The sequence below is a fragment of the Ambystoma mexicanum genome, chromosome 6p (assembly GCF_040938575.1).
Source record: "Ambystoma mexicanum isolate Mex_15411 chromosome 6p, UKY_AmexF1_1, whole genome shotgun sequence".
Classification (NCBI taxonomy): Eukaryota; Metazoa; Chordata; class Amphibia; order Caudata; family Ambystomatidae; genus Ambystoma; species Ambystoma mexicanum.
This window is the reverse complement of record NC_090935.1, coordinates 267,405,862-267,431,111: the sequence shown is the minus strand read 5'-3', so window position 1 is coordinate 267,431,111 and position 25,250 is coordinate 267,405,862. Positions and strand designations below refer to the sequence as shown.

Here is a 25,250-nt window from a genome sequence, read left to right as displayed (position 1 = left end):
GATTGTGCCAGAGAAAACTGTCTCGAGGACGAAAGTCTGAAAATCAAGGACAACATGGAGGCATACCTTAATTCCCCACACAAAGTCTTTGAAGAGGACAAGTGTGAGGGAATGCCCACTGTCTATGTGGATGGATGCTCTTACCATGTTGACAACAACGGGGAGAAAGAACTGGTGGCCGGCGTAGGGAATGCATGGGTGAATGAGTCCCCAGAACCCTCCGCTGGATACAAAATTGGTCCCCGAAGTAGTCAGGTGGCAGAATTGATGGCTGTGCATCAGGCCATCCTCACTGCTGTCCAGCATCAACTCCGCGAACTGGTCATAATCACAGATTCGGATTATGTACGGAACGGGTTTGTGGAGCACCTGGTTAATTGGAAAACCAGAGGCATGTTATGTGCTAACAACAAACCCTTGAAACATGGGAAGTTGATCCAAAACATTGATGATCTGGTCACATCGAATGGGATGACCATCTATTGGAAGAAGATTAAGGGTCATTCCAAAGTAGAGGGACCAGACAAAACTGGAAATGACTTAGCTGATCAGCTGGCCAAAACCGGGGCCATCCAAGGGGATCTAATTGAGATTGAGTCCCTGTTGGGGGAAATCCAGGTCACTGCTATCACTAGATCCCAGACAAATGCTCACAACAACCTTTCAATTGCACAATGGAGTAAGGAGAACCCTGATGCTGATTTGATTACTGCTCAGAAGGGGGATCCAATAATTGGTAAATTTTACCAGCACCTTGAGGACCCTGAGAACTTTCCCCTGACGGATACCGATTACATTGGGAAAGAGGACCTAAGAGTGTTGATGAAATGTCCAAAAATGTTCCGAATCCAAGACGGTTTGCTGGTAAGGAAATCCAAAGCTGGCCACGATCAGTGGGTGGTTCCTACCTCATTCCGAAGCCTGATGTTAAGTCACGCCCATGATGCGGCCACTACATTGGAAATCTTAAGAGAGGTTGCATACTGGCCACACATGGGGCAGGACCTCGACCAATACTTGAAGGGGTGTCTTGTGTGTGCACAATTTCAGCCGACATCCCTCACACACCGGGCACCTTTACAAAAGCGGGGGATGACACTGCCATGGTCAGATTTACAAATCGACTTTGTAGGCCCTGTGATTCGCTCGGCTAGGGGGAATAAGTACATGTTGACTGTGACATGCTTGTTTACCAAGTGGGTGGAATGTCTCCCAGCCCCAAACTGCAAGGCAGAAACAGCAGCTGCCTTGATGATTAACCACATCTTTTCCCGTTTTGGTCTACCTCAAAGGATTGAGTCAGACAGAGGTAGCCACTTCACCAGTGAAGTAATGACAAAGATGTGGGAGATCCTGGGGGTCAAGAGAAAGCTGCATATTGCTTATAGACCAGCTTCTTCTGGGGCAGTAGAGAGATATAACCGGACAATTGTGAGCATATTAAAGAAGTTTGTGGCAGATTCTGGGCCAAGTTGGGATATCCGATTACCTCTGGTCCTAATGGCTATCAGATCTACCCCTTCATCTGCAACCAAAATGTCACCATTTGAGTTGATGACTGGGCGCAAGATGGTGCTTCCCCAGCATTTGCTCTACAGGACCCAAGAGCAGACACTGATAAATGCCTCCACTACTCATGAGTATGTAGAGAATTTAAGGAAACACCTTCAACATGCTTTTGCTTATGCTCAGCGGAATCTAGAAAGATCAGCTGATAGCATGAAGACCCACTATGACCTGAAAACTTCCAGGAAGGAATATCAGGTGGGAGACCGGGTCTATCTATACAACTTCCAAAGGAACCAGGCCAAGCAGCGCAAATTTTTGCCTACATGGAAGGGACCCTTTGAGATCATCGACAAGATCTCCCCTGTGGCCTACAAAATCCACATCCCCAAAGGTACTTTGGCAGCGGGGGAAGACAAGTGGGTCCACATAAACCAGTTGAAATGTTGCCATCCCAGGCACACTCTGCAACAACTGGAGGAATCCTCTGGAATCCTAGCGGGTACTGTCTCAGACTAATTCTGTTCCAATCATAAAACATACCACATCTAGTCTCTAAAATATTGTGATTTGCATGAAACTGTCTCTTAGTCATACTGTTTTTATTAAAATAAGAATGTAATGTTTCGTTATGATAAAATGCATATGCTGCCCCACTATCTCAACAGTGGTGGAAAAAAAAAATCGTCTATGAGTAGGTATTGCCGCTCTTCCTTTGTCGTCCTAGGAGAAAGAAGACCTTGAGACTGGCCAAGGAGGACGATTCGGAGACCGGGAACGAAGATCCAATGGGCCCAGTGGACCGCCCAATACTCCCATCAGGACTGGCGAGGAGAACCGATCGATCAGTACCGGATGGAGAAGAAGATGCTGAACTGTGCCATCTACAGAAGAGGAAGAAGATTATGCGGACAGACCGGTGCGTGGGTCAAAACCCTTGGGCACGCGACTCCCCATCGACTCAAATTCAAAGTGCAGTCGCGTGGGGGGGCTTGTTAGGTGTCCTGACCCACGTTTAAGCTATCATGCTACAACATTTGGTGCTGTGGGCTTAGAAAAGTCAAGATGGCGGAAAACCCACATGTGCGCCGAAATCCAGGAAAGCTGCGCAGTTTGTGCGCACACCAAAATGGTTGCCTCACTTGCCACCCACCAGTGCGAGAATGAAAGGCCGGGTTGCCATGAGGGAAATGGGTTGCCAAAGGAAAAACAGTAGCGCCGGTTAGCTTCAAAGCGCTTTAAAACCACCATTGGACTACCCGCACAGTAGTCTGAAACCATTGGGAATGGCAATGCTGATTGCCAAATGCAACTAGAATTGTGGGGAATTCATTCTTAAATCCCAAAAATGGGTGCAGTACCAGTACTCACCACTATCCAAAAGCCGGCAATTTAAAACAACACCAGATTTTACTTTTTTGTAGAAAACTGAATAAATGAACCCAAAACATGCCAAAGAAAGACTTACTGAGAGGTGGATACAATGTAAAGTGATATTCTGAAGTGACTTGAAGGTTTATAACAAGACTGGCTGAGCTGTGGATTGCAGCAGTTTAAGTTGCACTGGGTTAAAGACACTAAAATCGAAAATGTTTAGATTAAATGAGTGACCTATGTTTGGTGTCACATGCCTTTGTAACTGTTGAAATGCCATAGTTTTGCACTTAGAATCAGCATTCTAGCTGCATATGTAAAAATGGTTAGTTTTATTTGAATGCAGGAACTGGGGAACAAAAAGTGACATTTTATCTGAAACTGGCTTAAAGAGATTCCAATTCTGCCTGGCAACTACCACCATCAGGAGTGAAACTTGAGTCACAGCTGTGTTCCCAGGCCTAGCTGCCCTTTTGCTGCTCACACTAAGGATATGCCATCTATCTGATAATTGAATTACCTGTGCTCTGCAGGAAAGTGAACAAAGCCCTGTCCTGGCTCAGGCAAAGGTTTTATTGGCAGGAGTCGTAAATGGTCGTAAAAAGTGGCTTCCTCCTGAGGAAAGGGGAGGAGCACTGTCTGTGAGAGCAAGCTGGCTTGGCAGAACTGGATAAACCAGTATTTCTACCTTGTGCTGGGAGGAAACCACACCCCTTTGGAGCCAGAACATAACTTTAAAAAGATGGATCATTCATAGAGCGGACATGTGAAAATTTTATAAATGACACCATAATTCTTGTGATTTTTCTGCCCACATTTTAAGAGGTTTTTCGACCCGGTGGCATGTTCAGGGGGGTGTCAGCGGAAAAGTGGATATTACTCTAAATGTATGCATGTTAAAAATCTGAAACTTCATCAGTTAATGTCCATACTCCCTGCGCACATGTATGTAAAGTTGGGTCAATGTCAGAAATTGAAAAATCAGTTAAAAAGTCAATTATGTGCCATTTCTGAATGCAAGCTCTTAGAAACAGCAGATTTGGGCAGAGACATGGCTAAATTCAGCCACACCATGTATATGTAATTTCAAGCAACTGTGTAACTGTGAAATATGTCTTTTATCATCAAATATAGAATGTGTGCAATCTGACAGAGGAGTGTCCTATCTGCAAGCCATAAAATGACATCCCTCTGACTCACAGTTCATTCCCCAATCAAATGATAAATGGAAGTTTGACCAATTAGAAGCTGAGAGAGAGGTAGGGTCAGTGATGCTAGAACACACCCACATTCTAAACACATAAAAGCAGACAGACAGGACAGATAGGGACTTTTCAAATCCATCTGCCGCTGGAAGCTCTGCCGGAAAAATCCATACTTTACCTCCATCAAACCTCCAGAAAGCCAAACTAGAGACTTCAATCTATCCAGAACTAAGAGACCAGACCAGAGAGAAAGCAGTGCTGTACCCAGAGAGACCCAGACCAGCAGAGAGAGCTGACCCAGATCACTGTGAAGTGCAGAGGCCAGACCAGACCAGACCAGAGTCCAGTTTAAAACCCTGACCAGATCCGTGACGAGGCCCATTTAACTCAAGAATATAGTGTGAGTACCTAGAAAACTGTGCAGATCCAATCTCCTAGTTAAAATAATATAATTCAATCTATTTAATCTAAGTAGAACTGTCTCCTAACTGTCACCTGTCATTTGCATAGCTGTCACTTGTCATTTTCTAGTTGCAAGCTGCACGTGTCTTTTTGAACTTTAAAATTTCAAATCTGAAAAACGACCTTCACTAAATCGCTCATATCTCCGCGACCGGTTGTGCTAGAGACTTGCAGTAACTTTTATTTGAAAGCTTAGAATCTTAGCTTTGAATCGCACCAAAGAACCGCATTCCTACCCCTTATAGTTTTACCGCAATCGCGGAACACGCATCCGCGAATTTTACCGCGATTTGCAAATTTCTTCACATGTAAAAACTGCTGCTGCTTGCCTTCCATTTGCCAGAAATTCGTTTAACCTGCTAACTATCCCTGCATCATTGCTAGTGAGAGCCTGGACTAATATTAACTAGATACCACTCACCCTGAACCTCTGAAAGGGAATTAAAAGCATTTTAGCATACTTTTCAATTCATTGCCAGCACATATCAAAGCAATTTGGGCCTGTGTTTTCAAACTTCTGTAGTCTAAGCTTGGAGGGATTGAACTGAATTACATTGAATTGCATTTCTGAGAATTGTGTGCCTTCCTTCCACTTCCTTGCATTGCATAAAAGGGGGGAGGGGATTGCCAGAGAAAAGTGATTACATTGTTTGGTTGAAATCATATTGAGTATTTTCTGTACTGCATTCATTGAATATTGCATCCACCTGAGCTTTCATAAAGCATCCTCTACCACATTATACTTTTGTTCCTATTTACCAGTGTGCTACCTTATCCATTTCATGTCAACTCCTTATTGATTATAGAGAAGCGTGTTAGTGCCAGATTCTCCGTTGTTGATCTTTATCATATCAGATTAAGTGTGCTATTCAATTATTAATTTATTATAAAGTGTGATATATATATATTTTAAATTATCAAATAAACCTTTTAAACTTGCAAAACAGAACTACTTCTTGGCTCAGTGGGGTCAGGGGGATTCCAAGAGAGGGGTGTTATATAGGGGTAGTCATCCAGAACGCATGAACTGGACATAAAGATATATCAATAAGGGTTTTCATTCAGTATTATAGACTAGGCGTTGACTTAGCTGTAGTGTTGAATTGAATCCTCTTACACCTAGAAAGAACCAAAGCTGCCCCACTGATGAGTCAAGCTGGGTCAGGCATTCACTGGCACTATTCACACCTGACTCCACTTGACTGGTCTTTTTGCTGTACAAGGTTTTGTCTCACACTCGTTCCCCTGGGCCGGTGAGAATGCCCAGGAGTGTCCGAGGGGCAGGTAGTGAGACCCTGACCTCGGAACTAAGAACCTTTAAGAAGTCGAAGTGCAGAAGTAAGCCCGGTGAGTTTGAAAGCATTGTAGAGCCAGGTTGTGAAGAGCATGATACAAATTGGCTTGTGAAACTCATTAGAAAAAGGACCACATTTGTTAAAGTATTTGAGTGAAGTTAAAGGGAAGGCTTCAACGATGTGAAAGTAACAGTGTCAACGCAAAGCTAGAGAGAGGCGTGTGTGTTATATGAAGTTGGACATTGTACTAATAAGTTTAGAAGGGGCAAGAAACCACCAGAAAAGTTGAAAGAGGCACAAAAGTGTAAAAAGGGGCAAGAAGTCCATGGAAAGGGTGCAAGAGGCACGAAAGCAAAAGAAAGTGGAAAGGCGACCAGATGCCTGTGGAGATGTGTAAAAGAGGCACAGCCAAGAGAAGGATTAAAAGGAAGTGAAAGTGAGCCCAAGAATAGGAGTGCATGAAACTGGTGCAGGAAGCACTGGAAGATAAAAACCGAGAGGGGGCAAAAGGGTCAGAGTGGTCAGAGTGGTCAGGCTGAGGAAAAGCAAAAAGTCTGGTATTCTAAAAGCCTCTGATTCTACCCCATGTAGAATGATGTGTAAAAGAGACTCTGTGTACCATAAACGCATTTCCTGGCCGGTTGAATCAGGGTTTGGAATGAGAGGTGCTTAAGCTGGAGGATAGGTGCTCTGTGAAACCAAAAAGGAACTGTGATATATGGTGTTTTGTTTTGAAAGCTAAAAGAGGCTTAAGCTTGGGGAAGGGAACCCTGAGAGGCCTATTGTGGAATCATGTTTGTGACATTAATCCAAATTGAACTTGGTGAGAAGACCACCCGAAACCAACTTTGGTTTTGCTGTTTTCATTGAACCACAATTTTTCCTTTAAAAAAGACTTCCAATCACATTTCTGTACAGCATGAGGGCAAGCATAGGTTTAGACACAGGCAGACTTTTATTTTGGACCATTAGACAACAACAGCAATTAGAAACATTAGTTAAGGGAAACATTCAACCCAGGAACCTTAGTAAATACATGTTTTCAAACAAATGCTATTGAGTCTCTCTTGATACCATGCCTGTCTTACAGACAGAATCCATTATAGCACTTTCTGGCAGATATATTGTGCTTGTTTTTCTTCATGTTGTGGCAAAAACCGGTTACCAGATTGTCTTGTTTTAATACTTCTAGCCCTTGCATTAGCATTTGAGGATTCTGATGTACATTATGGGAATTGGACACCAGGAGAGTCATTGCTAGGGACCTGGTTAACTCGCAACTGTTGTTTTTTCTTAATGTGGGCAACCATTTAGAGAATCGATGCTTGGAAATATGTGCTGCACTTGGTGATTTATTATCTCCCCCATGACACGTGCAAGTCACTTTAGAGCAAAACGAATTAAAATCAGAGAATTAAAAGGCCAGGGGGGGAAAGATGACTCAACACAACACAGTTACAAAAAAGATCACACAGAATGTAGGGTGAACTGAAATAAAGACTGTTGGACCCTGCTCACGTGCAGAGATAGGACACAAGCAGAAGAAACAATGGTTGTGCTAAATAAGCCTAGAAAAGGTCACTCACAATATTTTGGGTTGTTATTTGTGGCTAGTACTTCTTTCTTGGATTTTCTGAGTGGTTGACCCTCTGTAGTATTGGTCAGGATGATTGTCTCTTTGGGTCAGTTCCACCTGCCAGGGCTCAATGGCCCTTGAAATCATGGTCAGGGCATCTTCCTTATATGATGGTTCACCAGACCACATCAGGATTGTCAATGTCAAGTTATAAGTCCCAGGGGGTCATTGGAAAGTCACAGTCTCTACCAGCACGAGGAAGGTAGGCTTCCTAAATGGTGGTTGTCTCTTGGATTGGACACCTCCCCGTCATCCATTCCTTCTGTTAGAACATTCAACTGTCCTCCTCTCCTAGTGTTACTTATTGCTTGCAATCCTCTCCTGCTTTTAACCAGCATTCTTTCCAAATGTCGTCTCACTCTGCTCTTCTCCTTCTCTGTTCTTGCTCTTGATGTCACGCTTCTCTCTCCCTCCACCTCCATTATCTGTTCCATTCTATCTAGGTCTCTGTGACTCTCTAGTTAGGTTTTCCAATTTCCTCCTAACATTCTCTTTCCCACTACTCCTCTTTCACCTTCTACTGCTATATCACCACCACTTTCCTCCCCGCTTGCTTGCCCTCACTTCCTCTCCATCCACATTTCCACACCACTTTAATCTTCTATCTCCTTCCTGCTCTTCATCAATGGTCTGCCACTCACACTCAGGTTAGCATTCTGAGACTATTTATAGATATGCGGGTCAATGTGCGGGGTGTGTTCTTGTCAAATGCCGCTCAGCTATGCAACACATTGAGCCGGTATCTATTGACAGTAGAAACAAATGCTTACTTGACTTTTGTAACAATGGGCCTCATTACGACCCAGGCGTTAACCATGGCGCTTTTAGCGCCATGGTTGTCTCTGGATTCCGCCATGGTGAATGGCGGAATTACTGCCCCATTCCAAGGTTGGCGGGCGGTAATTCCCCATTCACCATTGGCCCTTCCCCATTCCCATTCTTACCCCCATAGGGCTCAATGGGAATGGGGAAGGCGGTAATTACGGCACTGCAAATTGCAGTACTGTAATTACCTCCAAGGTCCCTTTGCGGGTCCCTACCATAACGGCTGGTAAAACCAGCCGTTATGGTAGGGACCCACAAAGGGACCTCGTACTTGGGCAGTAAGGGATTACCGGCACCAGTGCCCTTACCGGAACCGGTAATCCTTTACCCCCCGGGTCGTAATGAGGCCCAAAGTGTCACATTCATACTTGATACAAAGATATAAGGGGAGAAGGCTACAGCCTATGGAGCCTTGTGGGTGTAATGTATTATGTGATATTCAATATCTAAGATTCAGTTGTTCATCCCCACCATGCATATGGTAGTCAAAGTTTTTACAATTCAGGAAATACGAGAAAGGTAGGGCAAGATGAAATAGAAGTGACAATAGATATGTGCCTTGGGGCACACCAAGTGAGACATTGTTGCCAGCAGAGAGAAAGTGACACCGATTGAGATTCTGGCTGTGGTTTAAAAGGTAGCACTGGATCCACTGGATTTCAACTGACCTTGCTTTTTGTTTTTGAAGTATCTGGGAAATGTATGATTGTCCACAGAGTTTAGAACCCATGAACAGTTCAAGAAAAATCAGAACACACCTTTGGCCTTGGTCTCTGGTGATTTGAACATTCACCTTGATTTTATTGGTCATAGTTGGTTTCAAAGAACGTGAAGTGTGATACAGGGTCTTTTTGAAGACTATTGCAGTGCACTGAGGAAATGCAGAGCTGAAAGGGAATCATAATGTTTGGCAAAGATCTCTAGCAGGATTAATACATTAACTATTTGTGTTATACCCAATTATCCCACAGACATGCCATCTAACACTGAACATTATGCCAATTGTATCACCATGAATGTAATCTCTTTTCAACGTATCTGCCTACAATGGATTCCTCACTGCTATGTCATTGTGTTAACATAAGATTGATTGGATGCATTTTTATGCTGCTCAATAATACATGTGTTTGCTTCATCTGCATTCATATTAATGCATTATATAGAGTGGTGGTGTGGGTGTTGAAGACCTACGCGAGTTCCAAGTGCTAACTAATTTGGTGAGGATTGCACATAGGGTGAAACAGCAGATAAATAAGGAGATATTACTTATGACTATATTGTGTTGACATTGGTGCCATCAGCAGCCCTCCCTGCCATATCCATATTCTTGTATACACAAAATGGCAACGTGTTTACCAAAGCAATTGGCAGTATCACATACCCTCTCCAGGCAAAGCATGCATACCAACAAGATTAGTTAAAAATCCAATGCAACCCCTCCCCCACACTCAAGCCCCAATCCATCCATGTATGTCATGGTTACTTCCATGACATGGATGTCTAGCTCCAAAATAGCCCATGTGTGTTGCTTTGCATCACTGATTAAACGCCTTGAAGTATTTGATCATTTGAGATTGCTTTTGGATAACAGATTACTATTGGAAGTAAAACAGTGTACAATGTCAAATTTTTTGTCACGTGGGAAATATTTTGCCTAAAATTCTGCATCTAAATCTGTGAACTAAAATTCACCCAAAACCATACATTCACACAAAATAACCATTACTTAAGCTCTTTGTGAAACTCATTGATATACTACCTATATCAAATCATGATAGACAAGGAGAGCAGCTGTTTGAACCTAAGACAGTAAGACTCTTTTTAGTCCTCAAAAATTCCTTTAAATATGAGCTTAATATTGAAAAGTCGGCCTAGAACATGACCTTGATTTTATTGTTAATCTATAAGAACACCCTCTCATTTGATTGATGGATGTGTGGTTGACCATTACCTGCAACTTCAAATACAGATGTCTACAAAGTCTCTTAAACCCTGACTTGGGAAAGCATCACATGTTACTAAGATTGTGCATTTGTTCCAGTAAATTTCATATTAAAGTGGTCCTATCTTCAACAAAATGTATTTTGTCAAAAACAGAAGAATTCTGTTGATAAAATGTTAAGCCACACACAGATGAACTACAACTTTGAAATGTACAGCATAAAGCCAACTTGTAAAAGAAGCAGAACAGATGACAATTGAAATGTATTATTAATTATACCTTTTGAACCATTTGCCTCAATAAATATAAGAACACAGATCTGGAGTCAGCAGAATAACACAGATCATATTTTATTTAAAGGAATATTTGTAAAGATATGGATAATTCATTTTTAATACATCGATGCATGGAATGGCAGAACTGTAAATGCTATGTCTGAATTGAGAAGAATGTTATACATCTGAATCTTATTTTTCACCAGTGTTAAATGTCCATGTATTTGAACAATGAACATTGCATTTCAATATTGGTTTCTCACTCCTGGTGAGGGCATCATATTTCAGCTGAGACATTCCCTTGTGGCACATCGAGTGCAGGTAACAAAACAAAGTAAGGGGCCGTCTTATGCTGGGTGTGTGAAAGGGCAGGGATTAATTTACAGAACAATCTCAATACAAAATGTACTGTCGAATGATCCTACGGTAGGTGGGATCTCTAGCCGACACAATTGAAATTTTCTATGACTGGACGTTCTCACTGACTGACACATATGCCTACATTGGTTAATACCTACATTTACAGGAAAGGCACAAGACCTGGGCCCAAAAGGATTTCGAATTTGACGCAGAAGAGAACCAGCACATAGGATACCATCTACATTCATACTATGGGGATATAGAGAATCGGATGTACTTGAGGCCAACTACCTTCTCATTATCAACCACCAGGCAACATTAGAACCAGAAAGTGGCCCAGGACATCCCACAGTTGACTCTGTACATGTGATTTAATTCAACAAATTGAGAACATAAATGGTAAATTGCACATGGTATTTAAAGGTAATTCCCTTAATTATCAAGCTCTGATAATATGGGACTGTGCACGTAAATTGTAAATTAAGCTGTGTGAACATATATTTAGAAATATATTTCCTGGAATATGAAATTGCGCAGGACATATTTGCCTGCGAGATATACACATTCGGAACGGGTTGTTGTTACTCTTATATGGTGGAGTTGAAGAAAGGGTTTGATTTCTCCTCTTCATTCAAATAAAAAATAATGTCAGTCTAATTACCTTCATTTTCTCCTAGTAACTGTGTGCACAAAGACAGAGTATGCTTGAAGTGGACTTATAGAGTAACTGCAATTGATGTACTAATTCTTCCTTAATTTCAAATTCACACTCTCATGTCTGAGTGGCATTTTTAAAGATAAGTGTGCTTTGCTTTCCTAGTGAAACCTATCTAGTGTGTGATGTCCACATATTTCTATTGGAAAACTGAGTCACTCCCAGAACACAGCAAACTGAAGTTTGTGGTGTGGGGTAAGAGGGAAAAGGCATTGTTGGACTGCTCATGGGATGGCATGAAGGGATGGATTAGTGTTGCTCATGGTAGGAGTAGGCCATTGGTGAGTTGGTATTGCACTGCTTTTGCTGAGGTGATGATCTGCCAGCCAAGAGACCCACACGGTTTCAGTTTAGTGAGTGTGATATAATTCTTGGGGTATCCCAGTCTTTCTGTAGTCTGAAACAGGAATCAAGTTGACTGAATGTCTACATGGTGTATATATGGAAACAAATACACAGAATGATGTACACATGTGCTTGTCCTTCTGGAAACAGACTAGATTTTGGTATTCAAAATCTCAAAAATGCCAGCTCTGATTTGAAAGAGAGACTTGTATATTGTCTCTGTGTGATGCAAATCAAGGGTAAATTTAGCAATATAACGCCACAAAGAAAATTGGGCCTAATTATGAGTCTGTCGGTTTTGTAAGATCACCACACTCACTTACGGTTATAGCTACTAATTTTGTTGGTAAACCTGCCAAATTGCAAGTGGAGCAGCAGCCATGATGTTCTCCATCATAGCAGCCTATGGAACTCCATTGGAGAAATTAATGTGGGTGGGTTTATTGCCTCCAATAAATGCTCAATTTTCCCCAAAGAGAAGCTCCAGCCAAGTGCTGGAGGCTTGTCCGCACACTTATTTCCAAGCATGTAATATTGCAGTGTGGTTAACATGGTGCCAATCAAGCAAATTAGATCTCTCTCTGCCACATCAATGGAGGTGTACACAGAGGTCTTGGTTTAGAAATAAAAAAAAAAGACAAAGTGGTTCAAATGATGGTGGTGGTTGGCAAATTATTCAGCTACTGGTGCAATGCTGGCCCTCGCACTCCCTGCTGTTAAGTGAGCGGTCCACGCGCCAGCGAGCAGCATCTCCGACTGATAACATTGCAAACGAACCAGCCTAAAGAATTCATTATTTCAACACAAACGCGTTAGTCTGAGATAATACAATCAATGCCTATTCTTGGGGAAAGTGCATTTATGCCGACATAATTGCAATTTCCTTTATTAAATATGTTTGCAGAAAACCCATTCGGTTCTGCCTTTACTTTCATACTGCTCTCTTCACTGAGCTGACTCGCACAGCCATAAATGAAAGCCTACAGTCTGTGAATCGTTTGCAAGTAAATATTGGGATCCGGGGCGATGAGAAGCGGATCAAGTGTTGCCTGTCAAAGCCCCAAAGGGCAGCAGCCGCCACAAGGTTGCAAACGGCACCGACTCATTGAGATGCAGCCATTATTCATGGAAATTTCCTATGCACGGCTTCCCTGCCACTGCCTTCCCAACAGATGTCAGGGCATCAGATCTACAGGCTCGGCGAAATGAAGTGTAAATACCATTGGCGATCAGGCGCCTGCCTCGCAGTTATTTCCTTATCCGAGTGCGCAGTGCAGCCGGCGAGATATTGGAGTGAAGGAGTAGAAACAGGCTCGGCAGCCCTTCTGCCTCAAAGAACCGAGTTCCTGTCTCCTTCTGTTCCTTGACATGGCCAGCTCAAGTGATATGTAAAAGACTTGGGACAGCCAGCCCTGCATTCCCCTTCTGTTCCTTTGAAAGCATTACTTTATAAGACTGTCAAAGGCTGTGAAAGGACCTGTTTTATTTATTTATTTATTTATTTATTTGGGTATTTTTATAGCGCTCTTAACCCAGGGGTATCTGGGCGCATGATTCATACGTTCCAATTGTGGGACGGTATCACAGTAGATTGCAGAGGGGCCATAAAGCACATGCTCTCTACTGTGCCTAAGACAAATGTGATGTGATCTAAGGTGGTCTTGTTTAGCTGGTAAGATAGCTCAGTGAGTTGAGCACTCGCTGCTGTGATCTGAGAGTGATCTGCGAGTCACAAGTTTCTGTGAGGCCTAATCCGCCATTCATGCTTCTGAGGTTGATAAATGAGTTCAACTGCGCTTGGGTGGTAATTTAATGCAAACATGTTCTCTGTGCAGCGCTTCTGCAAAAGTGCTACAGGAATAACACATCACTATCATTCTATAGCACACCTGTCATGTATGTGGCCTCATAGCTCTGTGATGAAGGGGAGGGAAGGTTAGTGTCAGTATACGGAGGGAGAGGCAGGTTCGAAACCTGATGATGAGGTGATGATGGGTTCAAGATGGCGGTCATGATCGAGTCATGGGTATGATTTTGCATTTTTTGGTGGCAGTAGCATTTGTGTGTATGTCTATCCCTAAGGGAGGGTGTTGGATCTATTAGCTGCCATCACAGGGACCCTGCGTAGAAGAATGAAGTATGTGATAAAGACATTGCATGCTCTAAGTTGATCTGCAGTAGTTAATACAGTGTCGCGGCTCGCTGCAGTGTGTGCGGGAGTTGTGCATGTAGTGCACTGGTGGCAATACATTGAAAGTGGAAAAGGTTAGGGTAGTGAGAGGTAGTTAGAATGACTCTAGAAGAGTTCTATTTCGAGTTCATAGCCTATACTGACCCACTAGTGTCCAACCTGGTATCCTGCTGACAGGCAGACATCCTCTAATGCCATTAGTCAGCATGCTACGGCCTTACTGTTCCTGCTTAATTGAACGATGACTCCTGAATGATGGTTCACGATATTTACCTGGGTTTGAGCGGGCACCGCAGGATTGCTGCTGCTTTACAATATGCAGTTATTTCTTCTATATATTATTTGGTCCTGTTGCCAGACTGCTCTCCACTTGCACAGTTGAGTATGAAGCAAATTAGGCAAAAGTCTGTCTGGGTAAAGTCACCCAAACGACTGGAAAGACCTGTGTGAAATCTCACTCAAAGTTAATATCCATTTCCTGTGTACATTCTGGTGCTATTACTTGTTTTCATTCCCAAGCAAGCGAGTTCTCTTATCCACAAATGAGTTTGTTCACGTAAGATGTATTTGAAATTATGTATTACACAGAAAAAAATGCCTATTGTATGAATGTCCAATGCATTTCGGTCCTAATGACCTTCTTCAGGGACAATTTCTTGAAAGAATAATACATAAAAAAGGTTATAAATGTTTCTAAAAAAGGGGCTGTTTTTAACTAATGTTATCTCCTGAATAAGTGTATCAACTTATATACCGAGCTTTGTTTCCTTTTCCAAGCACAGTTGGTGCCTTCATAATGTCTGTATATTTTCAGGTCTGGAACCCCCTCACATATCTGTAATACAATAGAGTATAACCATTCTTACCTTCCTGTCTTTAAGATGAATAAGCCGTGTTTTCTAAAGTATACTATATAAGTCATACCTTATTGTTTTCTTTTCAAGTGAGTTTCCTTGGGGTTCCTGTCCTGGTGACCAATATCAAATATACCTCTAATTTGGGAAAGTTCTTTTAAGAACTTCAATTTTGACAATAGTCCAAACAAACTGCTACTCTTAACGTGAAATTTACCTGTCAGGGTATTCACGGGACGCCAGGATCGCAGTGGTGCTATTGCCTGTGATCTGCCTGTGATCCCCTTCTCATTTTTCTACTGAAAATGGCAGCAGCGATCCGAACACGATGATGCCATCAATCACATCATTGCGCGCCGGCGGCAGTTTTGGAGTGCTTCCATTTTATACATATGTTGTGTAATAATGTGGGATAGTGTTCACATGAAATACCAATCCTTGGTCTGACTCACTAATAGATATTAACATTGCATCAATAACATAGTTACATTTATAAGATCTTTCAAAATGCCTACGTTAATTTGGGGAAAAGGTAATCTTTGTATTGTTAATACATGAAAATCCTGTCTGTAGAGTTAATACAGCAAAGTTACGTACTTCTTGAGGTTCCATGACTGTTCTGCTCTTAGTATACTGCGCTTTTGCTGTTACTTATTAATGTATACTTTCTAAAGACAGTAATATGTTTCACATCATTGTTCTTTGTAGCATAACTATGGTAAGAATTCCTAATTAAAAACATTACGTCAGTACATTGCATACAACATTCCAATTTAAAATGGTTCTTTATAAGTAGGTAGGGTTGAATGTACTAGTATCATTTTCCAAACGTCATTCACAAACACAGTGAACATCATTTCTGATTGATGTATTTCATACGTACATATCATGTATGACAACTTCAAAAGGCTGGAACTTACTTAAAAGAGTAGGCGTTTTTGAAAGCAAGCCCTGCACGTCATAACTGGAGATGACATGTCTCCAAAGGAAAGCCATCACATAATGTATTCACTGCAACACAAACATGGTGGTTTAATCCAGCAGAAGAACCACACATTAATACTGTTCAAAACAGGGCTGGACGAACTTCCATACATCTCTTTATGGTGGTTTCGTCTAGCATTTATGTTAACAAAGTCAAATATTGCTGCACGTTCCAAAGTCACAAACAAGGGAACGTCATTCAAATTTCAAATCTCAGGTTCACTTTTCAAAATTGTTCAGCCGACAAGAGGCCTTGAGTCTCCGAAATGAATTGTGAGCCTTCCTTGTCTTTTGTGGGTTTTATTAGGCTTCGAGGGTGACACTGTGCAAGTGCCGGCTCACAACTGGAGGGCATAGGAAGCATTGTTTTACTTCAAGCAACTTTGGTGTTTGTTTTTGTGAAGTTTGATGTTGATTGGAAAGTTGTTGTTCGTTTGCTATCTTTCTACTCCTTGGGCCTCATTACGACCCTGGCGCTAAGTGACAAACGATGGCGGTAAATGCTTACCGCCATCGTTTTCCGCCAGGTCCGATCATGACTCCTGACCGTAAACTACGATGCCAATAGCGGCATCGTAGTTAACGCTGCCGCTAACTGCGCTAAGGGTGCGCGCACGCGACCGCCCACACCGTACTTAGCGCCATGGCAGAAAGGCACGCAAATGCCGAACCAAGCGGACATGCACCTAACGCCATCACCGAGGCCGCAAAGTACCTTACCGCCATGGTGCAAATAACGCCATCGCGAACCAACCGTAAAGGGCCAATTCAAGTGAATGCAGCTGCCACAGGTGCACAGAAACAGCACAGGTGAAGGCAATACAGACTCAGGGGAGTACAAAAAGAGCACACCCCACCCCTACCCACACCCAGTCACACTCCACAATGATGCCAATACGACTAGCAATGTTGGGGCTGGAGGACCTGATAGCAATGCATGTGCTACTACAACAGCAACAACAACAACAACAACAGGCAGCACAGAGGAGACGCAGGAGGAGAAGGAGGGCAAGGCAGGCCCAGCAAGCCCCACCAGCACAGCCAGTGCCACCACGCAGGCAGCCCCCAATCCCACGCATCAGAGCCAATCCAAACAACCTCACTGCTGAGCAGATCCACACCCTGTACCGTTTGGACCGGGACACCATCACCGCCATCGTAGACATGATACACGATGACATCGTCAGCATGATAGAAAGTCCAACCGCCATCCCCCCCCTACTGAAGGTAGTGGCTGTACTCCACTTCCTGGCCACAGGCAACTACCAGCACACAGTGGGGCACCTGCATGGCATTTCACAACCATTATTCTCACGAACACTCATCCAAGTGCTCGATGCCCTCCTCAAGCACACAGACGACCACATCTCATTACCACGGACTGCCCAGGAGATTGCAAACACCAAAGTGGGTTTCCATGCACTAGCCAGCATACCCGGTTGCATTGGTGCCATCGACTGCACCCATGTGGAATTGGTGGTTCCACGTGCCATGGAGGTACCGTACCGCAACCGGAAACAGTTCCACTCTATCAACGTGCAAATGGTCTGTGACTCCAACAAGATCATCACACATTGTTGTGCCCGATTCCCCGGATCAACCCATGATTCCATGATCCTGAGGAACTCCACAATACCACGCTACATGGAGCGACATGCAGGCCCAAGATCCTGGCTACTCGGTGAGTGCTATGTCATGGAAGTGGGCATGGGAATGACGTACCAGTGCATACTCCACCTGGCAGAAAGGGGAGGGGGGATGATGCATACTCCACCTGGCAGAAGGGGGGGGGGGATGATGCATACTCCACCTGGCAGAAAGGGGGGGGGGGATGATGCATACTCCACTGGCCTGTGAGTAACACAGAGAACGGATACAGAGGAAGGGCACTCACAATGCACAAAACCCCTCTGCATACATAGGGTGATGGCATGCAAAACAGGCCATGGCAGCAATGAGCATATACTGGTTGCATAGTGTGAATCAATTAGTGCATGTAGAAGTGAGCCAAGGTAACAGTTCCATGCCAGCCATGGTGGAACATCATGTTCCTGATCAGACAACATGACTGACACATACATTTTCGTCTACATACAGGTGATGCAGGCTACCCCCTGAAGAGGTGGCTCCTCACGCCAGTCCGGAACCCGCAGAACCAGCACGAGGAGGACTTCAACCGTGCACATACACGTACTCGTGTGGTCATAGAGCAGACATTCGGCCTCCTGAAGGCACGGTTCCGAAGCCTCAGCAGGTCTGGTGGGGCACTCCTGTATGGCCATGAGAAGGTGGCAAAGATCGTCATGGCATGTGTCATGCTGCACAATATGTGCGTCAGACGGAATGTGCCCCTGCCCCCTGACGCAGAACTGCAACCACCTGACGATGAGGATGAGGATGAGGAGGGTGCAGATGGGGCGCCACCACATGGAGGAGGCGATGTACAGGAGGGGCGTGCCATGCGCCAAAGTATCATCAACCACTGCTTCTAGCACACACGGCTGGTGTTCATCGCATGGAGACTGCACTTGGGGCACTGTGTGTCTCTGGGGCATGCACACTGTGGACTGTACACCAATAAAGCACACATACGCAATGAAAATGTCCACACATTTCCTTTTTTTGAAAGAAAAAAGTGTATTGGAACCATGAACTGTCGTGTCACACCCCCTCCCACCTCCCCCCTCCCCCCTGAACACCCCAACACACCCCCTCCCACCTCCCCCCTCCCCCCTGCACACCCCAACACACCACCTCCCCCCTGCACACCCCAACACACCCCCTCCCACCTCCCCCCTCCCCCCTGCACACCCCAACACACCCCCTCCCACCTCCCACCTCCCCCCTGCACACCCCAACACACCCCAAGTAGCTGTCAACAGATGCCTGTGACAGTGTCCACAGGCCGTCACAAGCCCCCTCTCCCGGCACCCGGGGCACCCCTGGCTGTGGAGCGCAGGTTGCGTCCGGAACGGCGCACGGGGCTGCTCTGCGCAGAACTGGCAGTGGAGGATGTCCCTGGCTGCTCCTGTGCATGCACGTCCTGTCGTGTGTGGGTGAGGCCAATGACCGCACGACGCAAGGCCGCAAGTTCTGCACAGATGTCCCTGGACATGGCCTGCATGGCATCCCTCAGGGTGGCAGTGCTCTGCGCCACTTCCGCCCTTAGTGTCTCCGTGGCCTGTTCAATGCTAAACCTAGCCCCCACACATTCCGCTGCATGCTCATCCAGCATTGCGGACAGTTGATGCTGCCGTTGTGTGATGTCCTCGAGGGACGGCTGGCCGTGCTGGCCCATGGCCAGTGCAGGTGGAGTGATGGAGGGGCTGGTCCCCTCCTGTGGAGTGTGGACAGGGCATGGGGTGGAAGGCCACTCCTCTGCCTCAGTGTGCCCCTGTGTGTCGCCCTCATGGGGGCTGGCGTCTGAGAAACAGGGGGAATGTAGTTGGTCAGTGGGGTTTCTGACCTCCTGCTCCATGTCCGAGTCAGAACATGCAGCTGTTGCAGCTGTCTCCCCGATGTTGCTGCTGGCCGCTGACCCCCTGCCTTCTGTGGCAGGCAATGTCGGTGGAGGTGGAGCAGCAGCTGCTGGCCTGCTGCCAACAGGGGTGCTTGCCGGTGGGACCTCCGGTATGCCTGCAGTGGGACCTGCTTGTCGTGGGGTCTGCCTCACTGCAGCTGAGGTTGAGGGTGCAGGGAGGTTGTTGGTGGACTTCGCCCTCTTCGGCGCAGGGGTCTCCTGGTCCTCTGGGTGTGATTCTGTGCCTGTGGTGGAGCAAAGGTGGGAGGGCGTTATTGATGGGTATACGGACTTTTGAATGACAATGGTTGACATTATTTTGGCCAGTGGATGAGGCAGATTTCAGGCAGTGCCATGCAGGTTGTCTCCTTTTGGTGTGGCATGTGGATGCAGGTATGCGGGTGCCAGCAGTGTATGCAGGGTGGTGCTCGCATGTGGCTATGGGCAGTATTGATTTGTGTTGCATTTACACTCTAGGGCAACCTTGTGCTACACATGATTGGACTGCTGTGTCTATGGCATGTCTTGTATGAGGCACCTACCTTCATCGCCTGATGTCGGGGCTCCCCTTTCCATCCCTCCAACGCCTTCGATGGATTCCATGCCGATGGTGGCAGCACAGATCTCCTCCCACGGTTGGAGTTTCAGGGGGGATTCTGACCCTCCACCGGTTCCCTGGGAAAGGTTGCGGTTTGCCGAGATGACGGCTCTGACCCGTATGCGCAGGTCATCCCAGCGTTTCCGGCACTGCTGTGGGGTGCGGGGTACGGTCCCCACCGCGCTGACGCGCTCAGCCACCAGGGCCCAGATGGCCTTCTTCTTCCCAATTGCTGTCCGGCTCATTTCAGGGGAGAAAACAACACCTGCGTTGTCCTGCAGGGTCTCTGCTAGCATGCAGAGTTCCTCCCGGCTGAATCGCTCCTGGCGCTGGCGGTCACAGGCCTTTTTCACGCATTTCGGCATTTTCGGGAACTTGGGTGGGTGGGTGTTTTGTCGGGACAGGTGTCAGGGTTGGGTCTGGTGTTGTTTGGTAGGATGGCGATGGATTGTATTTTTAAAGATGGGCGACGGGCTACTTCCTGTTCCGGCGCGATGACGGTATTTCCGGTTTGGCCTTTTACGGCCACCGTAGATTACGGTGGCCGTAATTTACGCTGGCCGTAAATTACGGTGGCCGTAAATTACGGTGGTCGCTACTTACGCTGGCGGATGGGCACCTTGCTCGCTTAGCGATGGCGGTAGGGGCCTTTTCCGCCATGGCGTTATTTGCATTACCGCCATGGCGTAATGCTCGTGCGCGATGGGTCGTGATGTGGCGCTCTTTACGCCATCGTCCCACGGCGTAAACGCTCATTACGCCATGGCGTTAATGACGGGCGCTTACCGCCAGGGTCGTAATGAGGCCCCTTGTCTTTTTAGTGTTTGTTCAAGGCTTTGTACGTTTCTTCCGGACCCATTTTCCATTTGTTAACAAGGAACACATTTTAAAAGACTAAGAAAAAGGTTTCTGTAGCCTATTCCTGCCCCAATAAATCATACAAATACAAAAATATGTTTACACTTACACTTGCCCGCCTTCCACTGAGTGGTTGCTGATTTTTGTTTCACTACGTGTTTGTTGTGTTGTTTGTCAATCATGTTGCATGGATCTGTCGTTTGGGAGAACTGTAGTGTTGTTTTCTGGTGTCTTTTTTTGGGTGTGGCTCTTTGGATGTTTCATTAGTTCACTGATTGTTTTTGGTTTGAATACTCAGGTTCTCTAAACCTTTGGTTATCTTCTAGTTTAGAGAGGGAATGGCATGGTTATGGCCCTGTGAATACAAGATGTTCATTGGGGAATGTAAAGAGAAGTGTTGCTCACAGAAGGTGGGGGATTCCAAATGGTTTATTGGGAGGGTAGGACTCTTGTGTTTTTTTTGGCACCGGGACAAAGGCATGATCCACGTGGCATTGCCATGCATCCAAGCTGGTGGGGAAGGCTGCGAGGTGCTATTCAGAGAAGCAGAAGGCGTGAAAGGAGAGGCAGAGCTATCGTAGGAGGGCTTGACCATGGATGTAGCTGAGGCACAGTCTGTGGAGAACACCCGCTTGCGCACTGTGAATGACGTTTCAGAGATTACTTCTGTCTGTGTAGGGATCTTTGACGCAGATGAGGAGGTGGTGTTGTCCCAGCAAATCATCAATGCAAATGTATTCGTGGCAGGCCAACAGTGTAATTTCTGGGTAAAGCCTCATTGGGAAGACCAGACTGTGATGGTTCCCCAGGATGTGGTGGACCTACCAGTGGTGGTGAAGGAGAGGAGGTGGAGTGCTAGAAGATGATGGAGAAGGAGCATCCTTCTATACCTGGCATTACAGAGGGGACAAGCAGGCATGAGGGTCCTTGGTGAGACTAGAGCACAGTGCAAAGGCCTCTGCCCACTTTGCACATCCCTTGCTCTGGGTGAGGTATTACTGTGTCCTGCCACTGGAGAACATTGCAATAAAAGTTGTGTGCATGCTCTTCTGCTAGGTGGAGGTCAGTGTCACAAAAATGGGTTGAAGTAGGGACAGAGAAGGAATGGCTGTGACCTGGGCAAGATGGCTATGCAGAATCACACTCTCATGTGGTGCCAAGAGGTCACCCCTGATTTCACCATTGACCTGGCTGCCTCCACCCTCCATTGGTGATAATGATATGGGTCCTCACGCTTTTCATTGCTAGGGTGAAACATCACATCATAAGGTATTCTGTGAAAAATAACCCCTACAACCACAAAGCCTGTCCAATCACTGGCAACTGCGGGCAACATTGAGCCATTATTTGGAGGTAGCACACACATTTTGGCTGAATTAGCTGGACTGATAGATGGGGCATGCAGTCTCACACTCTTTGCATTTCCCGGTACCTATCAACTGGAGGAACTGGAAAAGCCAGCAACTGTGGATTACATGGAGAGACATATGCTGCACTACCATCCCTCTCTTCATTCCTTCACCCCCTTTTCAGGGGGTGAAGGAATGAGACATTCATGTCATAGTGACTGTATTCTTTGTGAGAGAGACTCTACACTTGTGACAGTGGCGGTATTATTTAGAAACGCCTGAGAACTTTAGGCAAGTGGTCGGTTGCGACAATTGTAGGGCTCAACAAAAGTAGTAAAGTACTAGCACAAAAAGGAATGTCATGTTGTCATCGGCAAGCCAGCAACCGCACCACTTTTCAGTGTCTGAAATGCAGCAGATAGCAAGTCATCATCGTCACCAGATTTGGTGTGTATGCTGAAATAAAGTCCACATTCATTTGTTTAGCATGCAACACTGACAGTATTCTCTAGTGGTTTAAGGCAATAATGTTACTGCACTAAAAATTCTCCCCAACTGCACACTGCAGGGGGAGCTTGGTAATTCCATATAATATGACGTACGCGCTCCTGACCCGATGCAACGCTTGCTGCACCAATACTGTCCTGGATCATCAACACTTTCCACATGTGTTGTTTCCAGTAGAAGCAGTAGTTATTGGTTTGCTGTCTTTCCTGGTTGATGACCAGTTTTTATTCAAGATGCCCATGTCACTGAGTAAGGTATGATACAACATTGCCTCTCCATACACTGCACCTCCAATTCTCAAAAAGCTTTGAACAGTTGTCATTGATTTGGTGGCCATTGAGGCCATCAACCTTGTGCTTGACATTCTTGGTGTAGTTGACAAAATCTGCGCAGGTTAATGTTCATCCTAGCATGTGGTCTTTCATCAAAATGATGATGCAAGAGCTTTAGAAACGCAACCTTTGCACAGTGTCTCCTCCTTGTAATGTTCCCTGTGAGTCCTTATCCGACAAGGCATGTGGATAACCCGCCACTTTTACCGTGAACCATGGAACCATGAAAGAAACCATGCCATCACCTGCTCAATATTTTCTGTAATTCTGAATAATATGTAGTTCACCTCAAAAAGCTGAAAGGGGGTCTCTCACTAACAGTGCTGAATCCCCACCACCCGACAAAGCACACACCATCAGCATGTTGGAGAGGAACTGCTGAAGCACCTGCACCTGAGGGAAAACTTCACCGAGGTATGCACTTCGATGGCTACTTTGATTGTTGACCAGATTGGTGTAAGGAACACACCTTCTGGAGCTCTTCTGTGAGCTTTGCAATTATATGTGGTGGTATTGCACTGCTAATGTGGTCTATACAGCAAGTGCAATGCAGGTTGTGTTGTGCCATATTGTGTCACAGGTGCAACCAACACAGGGCATCTTTTGGCAAGGAATTCCTAGCTGAAAAGTAAGCCGAATCTCTGGGCTACAGAAATCATTTCACTCACAAGCTGAAAATTGCTGACAAAGCATGTGTAGACGAGGTGAAACACGTTTGCATTATCTTGCCAATTCATACGCCATTAGGGTATACATTCAATTATTTGCCACAACAAACCCCAAATGCTAATTATGTGGCATCAGCAATTGTTCACCCCACTTCCTAAAACATCTCCCATATGTCAACTCCACTGTGGCTTCTGCCCTGAACCCCTTGCATGCACAATATTGGCTTGTTCCAAATAGATACCCTTCTTACATTACTCTGGGACTCACTTGAGCTGGTAGGTGAAGGAAAGGCCACCCAGAAGGCTGCAATAGCCATGCCATTACTGCTCTGACCACTTGTCCACATGTCAATGGTGAAGTGGAATTCTTGGCACTCGGACTGCTGTAATTCTTGCTCTGTGATGGCCATACCTTTGTGGTATCATTCTGGAACTGCCGTGCAGTGAATCACAGTAGAAAATTAGTTCATACAAGTGCTCAGCTTGTCCCAATTGATACTCAAATTCATATTTGTCAACGATATTATTGCTCTGTGGATCTGTTGTCAACATTATAGCCAGATTACCATTGAACGTGTGAAGGTGTCCACCCACAAATGACTATACACCACTGTCTTGATACAATAAGTGATCACTGCCATGCATTGCTGTGGTAGGGAACTATGGCTTCGCATCCCAGGTAATTTTGGGGTAAAGTTGTAGGATTCTGGTGGTATGATTCTGTGTGATAATATGGGAAGAGATTTACTTTGGAACCTTTTACTTCTTCCCTTGTCTACAACTGCTACTGCATTGTTAATTAATATATTTTTTATAAGGTGTTAAATACTGGAGACTAGTCTCTAAGAGCGGGACGGAATTGGAACCAGTGTTGCTCTGCATTGACTGGGTTCTAAGGCAAGTGCATTGCCCCTGAGCTACCCTCCCAGTCCCAGTCAACATCTGGTACCCAAGTTGATCCAAACCTTTCCATGAAACAACATTTTTTGGCAGGGTATGCGATTCCAGATTTTATTGTTTATTTTTTTTTCCTGTGTGCACTACTGGCATCCTATGGATTTTCATTGTGGTCTAACAATCTTTTGACTACGCTCAAATGAGCAAGATAGTTGAGACAGTGGTAGTGGTTTTTTGGCTGCCACATGATAAAGTGTTGCACGTCCTGATCCATGATCAGAAGTATATTTCCCAAAAACCCTGTGCACCGTTGGGGTACTTATTTAATATTTGTTCTTCTGCCTCTATCTATTGTGCCATTTCTCCTCCTCGTCAGTATAATTTATATTCAACAGCAATGCACATTTCTGCCCGACTTTGCTTAGTCATAACTTTATCTCAATCATCATCCATTTCATTACCGTCATCTTCTAACTTATTATTGGATGGGGGGTTTTGATATATCAGGTCTGTGTCCCTCCTATCTCTCACTGCGTAATGGTGTCTGAACTG

The 25,250-nt window shown here is 45.2% G+C and overlaps 1 protein-coding gene across 5 annotated transcripts in view; it reads right to left on the bottom strand.

Annotated features, from left to right (window-relative positions):
• DCC (DCC netrin 1 receptor) overlaps nt 1-25,250 on the bottom strand; it is a 1,439,988-nt gene that overhangs the window by 1,160,689 nt on the left and 254,049 nt on the right. The window lies entirely within an intron of this gene.